The sequence below is a fragment of the Carcharhinus amblyrhynchos genome, chromosome 10, assembly GCF_965287045.1.
Source record: "Carcharhinus amblyrhynchos chromosome 10, sCarAmb.v2.hapA, whole genome shotgun sequence".
In the NCBI taxonomy this organism is placed as follows: Eukaryota; Metazoa; Chordata; class Chondrichthyes; order Carcharhiniformes; family Carcharhinidae; genus Carcharhinus; species Carcharhinus amblyrhynchos.
The window spans coordinates 93487219-93501116 of record NC_137333.1 but is presented as its reverse complement, the minus strand read 5'-3'; the positions used below and the strand labels follow the sequence as shown (position 1 = coordinate 93501116).

At 46.1% G+C, this 13898-nt stretch overlaps 1 protein-coding gene across 1 annotated transcript in view; it reads left to right on the top strand.

Moving 5' to 3' along the window:
* oca2 (oculocutaneous albinism II) overlaps positions 1-13898 on the top strand; it is a 358743-nt gene that overhangs the window by 30031 nt on the left and 314814 nt on the right. The gene's annotated exons all lie outside the window — the stretch shown is intronic.

Here is a 13898-nt window from a genome sequence, read left to right as displayed (position 1 = left end):
ATCTTGTCGATGGTACACAGTGTTGCTGCTGGGTGGCAGGGAGTAGATGGTGAAGAGGGTGCCAATCACGTGGGCTGCTGTGTCCCTGGATGCTGTTGAGCATCGCAAGTGTTGGTGGAGCTGCACTCATCCAGGCAAGTGGGGAGTTTTCTATCACACTACTGACTTGTGCCCTGTGGATGGTGCACAGGTTTGTGGAATTACATAGTATCTACAGTACAGAAGGGAGGTCATTTGGCCTATCGAATCTACACCGACAACAATCCCACCCAGGTACCATTCCCACAACCCTACATATTTACTGTCCTAATCTCCCTGACACTAAGGGGCAATTTATCATAGCTAATCATCCTAACCCACACATTTTTGGACTGTGGAAGAAACCTGAACACCAGGAGGAAACCCACACAGACACGGAGAGAACATGCAAACTCCACACAGACAGTAACCTGAGGCAGGAATCGAACCCAGGTCCCTGGTGCTATGAGGCAGCTGCGCTAACCACTGTGTCACCCAAACAATGTGCAGGCTCCGCACAGACAATGATCCAAGCCAGGAATCGAACCTGGATCCCTGGCGTGGTGAGGCAGCATTGCTAACCACTGTGGTACCATGCCACAAGCTGCTGGAGTCGGAGGTGGGTTTCTCACTTCAGTATTTTCAACCTTTGACCTGGTTTTGCAGCCGCAGTATTTATATGGCTAGTCCAGTTCCATTTCCAGTCAATGGATTCAGTGATGATAATGCCATTGAATATCAAGGGGTGATGGTCTTGTTGGAGATGGTCATTACCTGGCATCTTTTTCTGAGGGTACAATGATCTTGTAGGCAACAAGGTTAAGACATTGTTTGCTAAAGAATATTTCCGCCTTAATTTAGAAGCTCCAACTTTTACAAACGAGCAAGTAGTATGTTAGAAGCAAGTGTTGGAAAGAGAGAGCCAATCTGTTGACAGAAGAAACAACAGTTGTCAGATGAAAGGGACTTTTGCCTACCAATCTGCTTTAAACATTCTACTTATTTATTTATATATTTACATTCGTGTAAATTAAGTAGGTGTACATTAACGCTGCAATGAAGTTACTGTTAAAATCCCCGAGTAGCCACGCTCAGGTGCCTGTTTGGGTATACGGAGGGAGAATTTAGCTTGGCCTATGCTCCGACCCAGCACGTCTTTCGGACTGTGGGAGGAAACCAGAGCACCCGGAGGAAACCCACGCAGACACGGGGATAACATGCAGACTCTGCACAAACTGTGACCCAAGGCTGAAATCGAACCCAGGTCCCTGGCACCGTGAAGCAGCAGTACTAACCATTGTGCCACCTGCTTTTGTTTGATGGAACAGTTGTATTTATTTATGCCTGAACACCAGAGGGAGCCCTTCCCAGGCAGTTGCAGTCTCAGTGAACACAGAACAAAGAACAATGAAAATTAAAGCACAGGCACAGGCCCTTCGGCCCTCCAAGCCTACACTGACCATGCTACATGACTTAACTTATCCTTCCGGGGACCGTATCCCTTTATTCCCATCCTATTCATGTATTTGTCAAGACGCCCCTTAGGAGTCACTACCATATCTGCTTCCAATACCTCCGTCGGCAACGAGTTCCACCCTCTGCGTCAAAAAAAATTGCCTCGTACATCTCCTTTCAGCCTTGTCCCTCACACCTTAAACCTACGCCCCCAGTAATTGACTCTTCCACCTTGGGGAAAAAACTCCTGATTATCCACTCTGTTCTTGCCTCTCATAATCTTGGAGACTTCTATCAGGTCGCCCCTCAACCTCCGTTGTTCCAGTGAGAACAAACCAAGTTTCTCCAACCTCTCCTCATAGCTAATGCCCTCCATACCAGGCAACATCCTGGTAAATCTTTTCTGTACCCTCTCCAAAGCCTCCACATCCTTCTGGTAGAATTGAACACTATATTCTTAGTGCAGCCTAACTAATGTTTTATAAAGGTGCAACATGACTTGCCAATTTTTAAACTCAATGCCCTGGCTGATGAAGGCAAGCATGCCATATGCCTTCTTGATTACCTTCTCCACCTGCATTGCCACTTTCATTGACCTGTGTACCTGTACACCCAGATCCCTTTGCCTGTCAGTACTCTTAAGGGTTCTGCCATTTACTGTATATTTCCTATCAATATTAGATCTTCCAAAATAATTCTCACATTAGTCCAGATTGAACTCCATTGGCCATCTCTCTGCCCAAGTCTTCAACCAATCTATATCCTGCTGTATCCTCTGATGGTCCTCATCGCTATCCACAAATCCACCAACCTTTGTGTCGTCTGCAAACTTACCAATCAAACCAGTTACATTTTCCTCCAAATCATTTATGTATATTACAAACAACAAAGATCCCAGCATGATCCCTGAGGAATGTCACTTATCACAGCCCTCCATTTAGAAACACACCCTTCCACTGCTACCCTTTGTCTTCTTTGACCGAGCCAGTTTTATATCCACCTTGCCAGCTCACCTTCTGCACCAGTCTGCCATGAGGGACTTTGTCAAAGGCCTTTCTGAAGTCCGTATAGACAACATCCATTGCCCTACCCTCATCAATCATCTTTGTCACTTCCTCGAAAAACTCGATCAAGTTAGTGAGACACAACCTCCTCTTCACAAAACCATTTTGCCTCTCACTAATATATCTACTTAATTCCAAGTGGGAATAAATTCTATCTCAAAGAATTCTCTCCAATAATTTACCTACCACTGATGTAAGGTTCACCGGCCTATAATTACCTGGGTTATTCTTGCTACCCTTCTTAAACAAAGGGACAACATTGGCTATTCTCCAATCCTCTAGGACGTCCCCTGTAGCCAATGAAGATACAAAGACATCTCTCAAGGCCCCAGCAATTTCCTCCCTTGCCTCTCTCAGTATTCTGGGGTATATCCCATCAGGCCCTGGGAACTTGTCTACCTTAATGTTTCTCAAGAACCCCAATACTTCCTCCTTTTTTGATCGCAACATGACACATCCTTTCCCAGACTCATCATTCACCAAGTCCTTCTCTTTGGTGAATACTGATGCAAAGTACTCATTTAATACCTCACCCATTTCCTCTGGCTCCATACATAGATTTTCCCTGAGTGGGCTAAGCCTCTCCCTGGCTACCCTCTTGCTCTTTACATATGTATAAAAAGCCTTGGGATTTTCCTTAATCCTGTTGGCCAATGCTTTTTTGTGACCCCTTTTAGCCCTCTTTACACCTTGCTTAAGTTTCTTTCTACTTTCCTTTATGTTCCACACTTGCTTCGTGTGTTCCCAGCTTCCTAGCTTTGATAAATACTTTCTTTTTCTCTTTGACTAGGCTCACAATATTTCTTGTTATGAAAAGGGCCTCACCTGCTGGCTGGAGAACCATGAGAGCCCAGCGTTGCCTTTTTTTTAGGGCAACCCACCATATTGAGTGCTACTCGGGCACATAACTAGGCAGCAGTGGGCCTTCTCTGGAAGCACGGACCCCCATGGGATGATGTCCCACCCACTAAGACCTGCCAGCCATTCAGAGGAAGGCAGCACGACTGTCGTGTGGTGACCCCTGCGCCAACATTCCTGAGGCTTAGGATCATCGCTGGATCCCGGGACACATGTGAGTGATGGCAGGAGGGGAGTCACAATGGAGGTGGATTCCCAGGAAATCACAAGTGGCCAAGCACTGGTTATGCTCCCTGTGGGGTGAGCCCACTTTGGCACTGCGGGGTTAATACCAGCCCCTCACTTCTGCACAAGCTTTGATTATATCCTCCAGTCTCCGGAATGTGGAATTTCTGACTCGGAAGCTAAGGACATTCTATCGAGCCCAAAACTTAAAAACTGTGCAAGTGTAAAATCTCGTCAAGTTCAACCCATTGAAAATGCTGCACTGTAGTTTTCCTCTATCCTCCTGTTCCTGAGCAGTGTCTGCTGTGGCCAGCTGTTCTTTCACAATCTCTGTGTTCAGCTTCTTTTCTTTCACCTCCTGAGCAGAAGTGGCGCAGTGATTGCGTGGTCCTTGGCTAAAATTAGGCTTAAATCTGCAGCAGCATCAGTTTATAAGCTGACAGTACAGCCTCCCCATGTGTTGAGGTGGTCATAGGTAGGACACCAGGTTTTCCAATGGTGCACTTAGTGCACACTCATCAGTCCTGGCTTTGATAACTTATGTCCATTTAAGACACAATATATGCATTGCACATAGCTGACTACTGGCACCTTAGTGGCACATACCAGGGTTTCTGCTGGGCTTGCAGTTCCAATCCTTTATTGACATTGAAACTGCTGTCATTGTAAACCTTCGTACCAGAGGCACTCTCCAACAATGTGCTCAATTTCCATCAGACCACAAGAAACTACAAAGGGTTGTATATGTAGCCCAGTCCATCACGCAAGCCAGCCTCCCATCCATTGACTCCAGCTACACTTCCTGCTGCCTCAAAAAAGCAGCCAGCATATTCAAGGACCCCATGCACCACAGACATTCCCTCTTCCACCTTCTTCTGTTGGGAAAAAGATATAAAATCCTGAGGTCACGTATCAACTGACAGCTTCTTCCCTGCTGCCATCAGTCTTCTGGCCTCATATTAAGCTGATTTTTCTCTACACTCTATCTGTGACTGCAACACTATATTCTGCACCCTATCCTTTCCTTCTCCTCTGTGTACTGTATGAATAGTATGTTTTGTCAGTGTAGGGCACAAGAAATAATACTTTTCACTGTATCCCAATACATGTGACAACAATAAATCAAATCAAATCTACTTTCTGTCTGCTCCAGGTTTGTTGTTGAGGTGCTGAAGGAGCTGTGCATCGCTGCCCCTTTCATCTTGTATTACCTGTTGCTTGCATAACTGCAGCAAGTTTTATCTTTAATTCATGATGCATACCATACGCTTCTGTAGCCCGTGTGAATTAAGCATTTCAACGGTGCTGGGTTCCTGCTGCTTTGGGATTTTGGAGAGGGTTTAAGTTGACGTTAAATTGAAAAGAGACAGGAGGTGCTTCTGTGGCACTTGCATTAGTTGGGAAGAGTGAGCAGAAGAGGAGCTGATGTCAGGGTTGGTACTGATTGTCTGGATCACCTGGCACAGTTACTTGACCAGGGCTGAAGAGCGCCAACTTCTGAGAGGCTGAGGCATCGCAGCCATCCTTACACATCAGGATGGCACTGCAAGGGGGCGATTCTCCATCCATTAGCGCAGCGAGCCAGGAGAATCAAGAAGCGAGCGATGCTTGCGATTCGTGTGTACATTCCTGCCGCTATAGCATCTCCCTGTGCCAGATTTGTGGCGGCACCTGCATTGTGCTGAGGAGGTGGGGTAAGTATGATCCACTGGAGTGAAGGGGGTCAATCCAGAGAGTTGAGTGGTGGAGCGTTGCCCCCTGGCATTGGCACTCTGGCTCCCTGGCACTGCCCAAGGGGTAAAGTGTCCATGCTCAGGGTACATCTTTGCAATGCCCACCAGGCATCAGGCAGTGCCAAGGGGGGAAAACATATGAGCAGGGCCTAGCAGGGCAGATCCGAGAGGGCAGGCCTGGTGGCCCAATTGGTAAGGGTGGGAGCTGCCAGTCTGCAGGGATCGGTGGTGGAGGGAGGGAAGCCAGTGATTGGAGTAGGCTGTGGAAGGGCAGGCGGGGGAGGCTGGGGGGAGTTGGGGAGGGTGGGATGTGTGGAGGGGTGGTCAGCTGAGGGAGGGCGGCACTACAAAGGGGATGGCCAGGCCTGGATAGGATTGTGGTCGGTGCAGACCCGATGGGCCAAATGGCCCCCTTCTGCACTGTAGGGATTCTATATCTGAGGAAAATACCGGTTTATCATTACAGAGTTGACACCATCAATGAAGAATTGATTGGAAACTCAAGGAAAATGCCAACAGTTCATCTGATTAATTGTGGGTACACAAGTGATACTTTCCAAGTGCTAGTGCAGCCATATTCAAGGATAAGTATCATAGACATTTACTGAGGATGTGACGAACGAGAGTGAAATCAAATCATTCCCAACAGCTAGCCTACGTTGACCTCATGCATTCTTTGTTTCCCTCTTTTGTATTCTAACCTGCATGGCTTGGAAATGACTAAATTCTCTCCCTGCCAGTAGAATCCTTTCAGAATGGATTCTGTACCCATTGAAGACAGAAGGAGAGTTACCTTGTCCAAAGAGCTGAGATCAACATGCTGAAACAATGTTTTCAGAGTTAGTCATCCCACAGATGGAGGGCCAGGAACACCAGGTGGTGCAAAGGGCGTGAGGATGGGAACTGGGAGAATTTGGGAATCCTGAGTGGACAAAGTGGGTGGAATTCTACCGGTTTGCCCTGACCTTTAATGGGTCCATTTTTTCATACGTTGTGTGCACAAGATTGGCATAAAACCAGCCCCAAGAAATGGATCTGCAACTCTCCCATTTTCACACTAGCTGGACACTTAGAATATTTCTCATAAAATTTCAGCCAGTGTCTCCCATCCCTATTCTTGTCTTGTTTTGCGCATCTTTGCAGTGCCTCCCTGCGGCACTGGTAATCCTAAAAAAAAGGTGTCCCAGCCCTGGGGGTAGTGGGCACCACTTGTTGCCTCGCAGTCACATCCTGGCTCTTGCACCTGTTCTTGAAAGAACATAGAACATAGAAAAATTGCAGCACAAACAGGCCCCTTGGCCCACAAGTTGCGCCAAACATGTCCCTACCTACTAGGCTTACCTATAGCCCTCTATCTTACTAAGTCCCATGTACTTATCCAAAAGTCTCTTAAAGGACCCTATCGAATCCAGCTTCACCACCACTGCTGGCAGCCGATTCCACGCACCCACCACCCTCTGAGTAAAAAACTTACCCCTGACATCTCCTCTGTACCTACTCCCCAGCACCTTAAACCTGTGTCCTCTTGTGGCAGCCATTTCAGCCCTGGGAAAAAGCCTCTGAGAGTCCACTCGATCAATACCTCTCAACATCTTATACACCTATCAGGTCACCTCTCATCCTTCATCTCTCTAAGGAGAAAAGGCTGAGCTCTCTCAACCTATCCTCATAAGACTTGCTACTTAAACCATCCTTGTAAATCTCCTCTGCACCCTTTCTATGGCTTCCACATCCTTCCCGTAATGAGGTGACCAGAACTGAGCACAGTACTCCAAGTGGGGTCTGACCAGGGTTTTATATAGCTGAGAGAGCTGAGACGCTGGAATGACAAAGCATAAAAGCATCAGACAGCTGCCAACTTGTCATCAATTCGTGTCTTAGATGCCTTGCCTTGTCATAGCCTGTATATGGTCCATATAAAATTAGTGGTCAGCAAAATAAAAGCCCCAGGGATTAAAGTGACAGCTTGCATAACAAAAACGGCATCGGGACAGAAGGCAGAATTGTGAGGAACATTGTTTTTCCGAAGTATAGATCAGTGTTCCGAAGAGTATCAGTATTAAGACCACAGCTCTTTTTGATCCATGTGGGGCGGCACAGTGGTTAGCACTGCTGTCCCACTGCACCAGGAACCAGGGTTTGATTCCTAGCTTGGGTCACTGTATATGTGGAGTCTGCTCATTCTCCCTGTGTCTGCGTGGGTTTCCTCCAGGTGTTCTGGTTTCGTCCCACAGTCCAAAAATGTCAGTGTATCTGAACAGGCACTGGAGAGTGGCGACTGGGGGATTTTCACAGTAACTTCACTGCAGTGTGAATGTACGCCTACTTATGACTAATACACTTTTCTTTGCTTTAATGACCTAGATTTGGGCGTACAGAACATAATTTCAAACTTTGCAGCTGACATGGAACCTGAAAATGTAGTGAGCAACTTTACTGTATTGAAGCATCTCAGAATGTTACTTGATGTATGTAAAGAACCTGAAAATGATTACATTTTGGAATGTTTGTAATGTTCTTGCAGATTTCCTCTGGATAAAGTATATTTTTGGGGAAAAAAATGAGGGATGGGAAGGCATAGTTTGCCATTTTGATTGTTATCACAAACCTCTCTCTAAATATATCAATGTGGACATTGGGCTCAGTTGTAATGCTTCCAAAGTCATGAAAGCCTATCTAATGCTCATTGTTAATGTCCATACTCGAAGACTGGAGGTGAAGACTGCTATTAACTTTTAGCTTTGGTGATAAATTAAGCTGCAACTTTTGGTAACGGGATATGATTAATGGGAAATGTGCAGGAAGGCCAACCCAGAAGGTGCCATCCACGCACCAGACCTTCCTTGAATTGCCAATCTTTTTCATGACCCAGATAAAGTCCTGCCTCACTGTGGGCCATGAAAAAGGGGAAATTTATAGAAACAAGATGATTGGTAATTCAAAGAAATGAACTATAGCCGTGAGGCGACTTATCATTTTGACAGCTTTTCCATTTTATTTTCAACGAACAATGTCCAAGAGTCGCATTATGAGGCACATTCTCATCCATTTGATGTTTTCAGTGACTACAGAACTTCACAAAGAATGTACTTTATATTTCTAACCTGGTAGTTGAATGTTTTTCAGCTCAGGGGAAGTGTACTGTCCAGTTGTCCACCCATGTTACAGCAACAAGTACAATGCTGTTTTAGCCAGTGAATATAATGATATTTACAGCATGCAAGGTACCTTATAATAATATTGCTGTGCGACCCAGTGTCTGGGGGATTTATTTATTTTTATTGTGTGCACTTCATAAATGCCAAATGATTAGGTCTCACTGCATCTTGACATGAGATAAAACAACTCATGTTGATAAAGTGTCTCTCTTGACCTCCCCACACCATTTTACAGCCAATGAAGTCCTTTTCAAGTGTCTTTGTTGTTGTAATGTACAATCGCATGGTCACCAACTTACGCACATGAAGTTCCCACAAATGCTCAGCTTTTTGAGGGGTTAATAGAGGATGCTGTGGAGAATTCTGGGCACAGTGTTTAGCATCGCTGCCTCTCAGTGCCAGGGACCCGAGTTCAATTCCAGCATTTTTAGAGTTTTAAAAGTTTACTTATTAGTGCCACAAGTAGGTTACATTAACACAGCAATGAAGTTACTGTGAAAATCCCCTAGTCCCGCACTCCGACGCCTGTTCAGGTACACTGAGGGAGAATTTAACTTGGCCAATGCACTTAACCAACACATCTTTCGAACTGTGGGAGGAAACCGGAGCACCCGGAGGAGACCCATGCAGACATGGGGGGAACGTGCAGACTCTACTCAGACAGTGACCCAAGCTGGGAATCGAACCTGGATCCCTGGCACTGTGAGGCAGCAGTGCTAACCACTGTGTGACTGTCTATGGAGTTTGCATGTTCTCACCCCATGCCTGCATGGGTTTCCTCAGAGTGCTCTGGTTTCCTTCCACACTCTAAAATGTGTAGGTTAGGTGGATTGGTCATGGTAAATTACCCCTTAATGTCCAAGAGATGTGTCGGTCTAGATAGATTCCTGGTTGTCTGATGTTAGGTTCCCACACTGGTTTGCATTTGGGTGTTTCTGAGGAATGTTTATTTTTTATTTATTAGTGTCGCAAGTAGACTTACAGTGAAGCTACTGTGAAAATCCCCTAGTTGCCATACTCCGGTGCCTGTTTGGATATATTGGGGGAGGATTTAGCATGGCCAGTGCACCTAACCTGCATGTCTTTGAGACAGTGGAAGGAAACTGGAGCACCCGGAGGAAACCCACACAGACACGGGAAGAACATGCAAACACCACACGGACAGTGACCCAAGCCAGGAATTGAACCCGGATCCCTGGTGCTGTGTGTCAGCAGTGCTAACCACTGTGCCACCTTGTTGCATGTTAATATTTTTGGGACTTGGGTGGTCACTTGGGTTAGTTGCTCTCATCGTAAAGTGTTGATGAAAATGACTAATCAGTTTGATACCTAAAGATATGTCTATACGATGAGTTGTCTTGAGATTGGTTTATGGAGTGAGTTGCAATTGCTGGGTCAACAACACTCTGATGAACAATGCAGTTAATTGGGTCATTTTTACATTTGCTCCTGGGAACTTTGGGTGAAGAAGGGTAAACTTGATCGGGCTTTCCACTTCTCACAGTGATCCAGCAACTGTTTCTGGAAGAGTAGCTATGTGAACATTGGTCTTGTCTAGAATTCTCTCTGCATTTACTTCCAATGAAAGAAGTGTCTAAACTCCAGCAATTGAAGAAGAAGTTGTGCTTCCTTCTACCCTCTGATGAAGGTGTGCACTCGGAGATTGTCCATTGAGTAGTAGCAGCTTTCCAAGAGCCTAGTGGAAGTCGCTGATCTCTTTGCTTATGCCAAGGCAATGCACATTGGCAAGTTAATTAGCTGCCAGAGAGGGGGCATCACAGCCACATGTGACCCTGTTGGCAATAACATCGAGTAAGAAAATGGGAGAGAATTGTGCTGATTTTTTTGGGCAAGCTTGTAGTCATAATCTTATGGCACTTAAGTGTCAAGATGTGATTCTTGTTTGTGGGAAAAAGGTGGGGGGGGACAGTGTGTGGAGGGGTGGTGGGGGGAAGTGGTATGGGGTGGGAGGGTGGAGGGACCCTCAGTTCACCAGTGAAACCGGCTGCTGAGTTCTCAGGGCGCCATTGCGCAGGCGCCCAATCTACCAGTGCACTGGGTGATCTCCTGTCACCCGCACCACTCCCTCATACCACCCCACTGATGCTTCCTGTGCCATTCTCCTCCGCTCCATCACCACCCCCCCCAAGACATCACTACACCCTGCCAATCACTGACCCCACTGCCGATCCCTGCTGCTGCAAAGTTCCCCCCACCCCCCCTCAATCTCTGCCCCTCACTCCGATAGCTGCCCCCACTGATCAACGCCCTCTTCTGCAGAGTTTTCCCCTTCCCTATCCCCCTCGGAGATCCCCTTCCTTCTCCACCCTTCTCAAGCCTCACCGCCTCAGGCCCCACTCCCCTCAGGACAAGTGGGCACTGCCTGGCCCTGCCCCCAACCACTGGGGAGTATTCAGTGGCCTTTGGTCACACTGGTGAGGCCATCATGTCTGGCCTCCATTGATGGGGACTATCCGTGATTCTCGCTGGTGGCGACCTTGGCTGGCGAGGCGTTAAGTCCAAGTGAACCTGGATGGTAGTGTCTGGGACTCGCTAATGACATGATAACGATGTCATAAATATTTGACTTTGTGCCCTTTCTGAGCTGACCTTGCCTGCAGAGCAGTGCTGGCAAGATTGCGAGAGGCGTAAAACCGAGCACAATCCTCATGTCCTGTCTCTCGCCCCCACCTCACCAGCTTGCCTCACTGATTGAATGGCAGGACGGGCCCGTAAAACTGTGGACTCGGACATTCCCACGTGATTGAGAGTGGCTAATTTTCTTCTTCGCTCTTATGACCAACCCGTGGGGTGGAATTTTTCCATCCCGTTTCGCCACGGGAATCATACTGGGTGGGAGCCGGACCATACAGCGGTCTGTTGAGAGTGGGCGGGATTTTCCGGTTTTGGGGCAATCGCGGCTGGAAAATCGGAATGCGACGAACGACGTGAGGGTCTGCGCTGCATGGGGGGGTGAGGATGCCATCACCTCTTAATCAGTAGGATGTCAGGAGAATTATCATTTTACAGGTGCAGTATTGTGAGCACAGGTATAAATGTGACAAGTGAGGAATGAGTCATGAGTAGTATTTTTACCATTTGCAGAATGAGGTTTAAATGTCAAGGTTAGGCCTCGCTGTTATGACTTAATATTTCATTTTGCCGTTGGACATGTTTTATCGTTTAATCTGGAGAAGATAGATTTATTAGCCTTGGAGTTTGTTGCCTGTGGGTGGGGATCAAAGGGGAATGTTACAAAAGAACCATCTGATATGGAAATGAAATTCTTCATCAATACCTTGATCAATATTTAATGAGGAAGGCTGTGGAAACTGGAGTGGAAACGTGGGAACCGGGAAGAGGGAATCCAGATTAAAAATCAGGACCTTGCTGGTGGAATCAATTTTTTTTTTGCAGAATTGTTGATGAGTTAAGGCAATTTAAAATTCGCCACGGATTGGGAACCATCACAAAATATTTACTGGCTCAATGCACCAGTTTAAAGTTTACTTATTAGTGTCACAAAGTAGGCTAACATTAACACTGCAATGAGGTTACTGTGAAAATCTCCTAGTCGCCACACTCCAGCACCTGTTCGGGTACACTGAGGGAGAATTTAGCATGACCGGTGCAGCTAACCAGTAAGACTTTCGGACTGTGGGAGGAAACCAGAGCACCCAGAGGAAACCCACACAGACACGAGGAGAATGTGCAGGCTCTGCACAGACAGTGACCCAAGCTGGGAATTGAACCTGGGACTCTGGAGCTGTGTGGCAGCAATGCTAACCGTCATCCTGCACCAGCCAAGTCAGTTTGTATTTTTAAACAAGTTGGTTTTGACTTCATTCTTAACTTTTTGTTGCTGCATTTGGTAAGATTGCCCTTTAGTTAATCAACCAGGATTTCTTGGGACAGGCATTATTGCAAAGGTGCATCCTAGTGTTAAGGTTGAGGTTAGAAACTCAAGTGTTTTATGAAGCCTGACTGAATTGTAAGTTTTGTACCTTGAATTTGGCTAGGATAAGATGAGATGTTTCACTTTAGGTGTGATTCAAGTGACCCACTAGGGAGCTTTTATCAAATAAAGTTTATTTAAGAATATAGTTAACATGAGGGATTTGGGGTTGTTTTCGCTGGAAAGAAGGCGGCTAAGAGGGGATCTTATTGAAACATATAAGATGATTAGAGGTTTAGATAGGGTGGATAGTAATAGCCTTTTTCCTCTGATGGAGAAATCTAGCACGAGGGGGCATGGCTTTAAATTAAGGGGTGGTAGTTATAGGACGGATGTCAGGGGTAGGTTCTTTACCCAGAGGGTGGTGAGGGATTGGAATGCCCTGCCTGCTGCAGTTGTAAATGCGCCTAGTTTGGGGGCGTTTAAGAGATCCGTGGATAGGTTTATGGACGAGAAGGGATTGGTTTAGGTTAGTGGGTCATTGTTTTGTAACTGGTCGGCGCAACATCGTGGGCCGAAGGGCCTGTTCTGCGCTGTAATGTTCTATGTTCTATGTATAGTAAGAAAATAAGCAAGAACTTTTATCGGTTACAAACAAGAAGCAAAACAACCACAATAATGTATAATCCTTAATAAATATCTTTAATGTGCTCCAATTAAAACCAAAACCCATAGACAACAAAAAACCCTCTTCACAGGTTTAACTCAGCGCAGACGAATTCTTACTTGACACTGGGATCGAGATCATGAGTTGAATTCTGTAGTCCTGTTCTTGAGATTCAGAACAGTCTGAAAACAAGACAACCTTTCAAAGAACCAGAAAGACACTAGTCCAGCCCCCAAGAACAGATTTTCACCCTTCAGGAATCCAATAGGACTTTCGAAACAACAGGGAGAGAAGGAAAACACTTCTTTTAGCTTGCTGCCCCTTCTAAAACCCAATTCTAACTTGCTGAAGCTAAAAACTGAAACTAAAAACCCTTGTCACCTGACTGGCACACAGTATTTTTTTTCTGCTCCTAACAATGACATCACCTGAGGCTGTGAGCTTGATTAAAAAAAATCTCCTAAAGGCACATTAACATCACATGAAACATTGGGACATTTCGATGGAGCAATATGAGGAGGAATTTTTTTTACATTTATTCATTCAAAGGATCTGGGAGTCGCTGGCAAGGCCAGCGTTTATTGCTGATTCATAACTGTCCTTGGGAAGATGGTGGTGAGCTGCTTTCTTGAATCACTGCAGTCCATGTGGTGCAGGTACACCCACAGTGTTGTTAGGGAGGGTGTTCTAGAGTTTTGACCCAGTAACAGTGAAGGAATGGCAATATATTTCCAAACTGGAATGGCAAATGGCTCACTTTTGCAGTTCAGTTGTTCTGTCCATCACTTCCAGCTGGCGGTGTTCCCACATGCCTGCTGCCCTTCT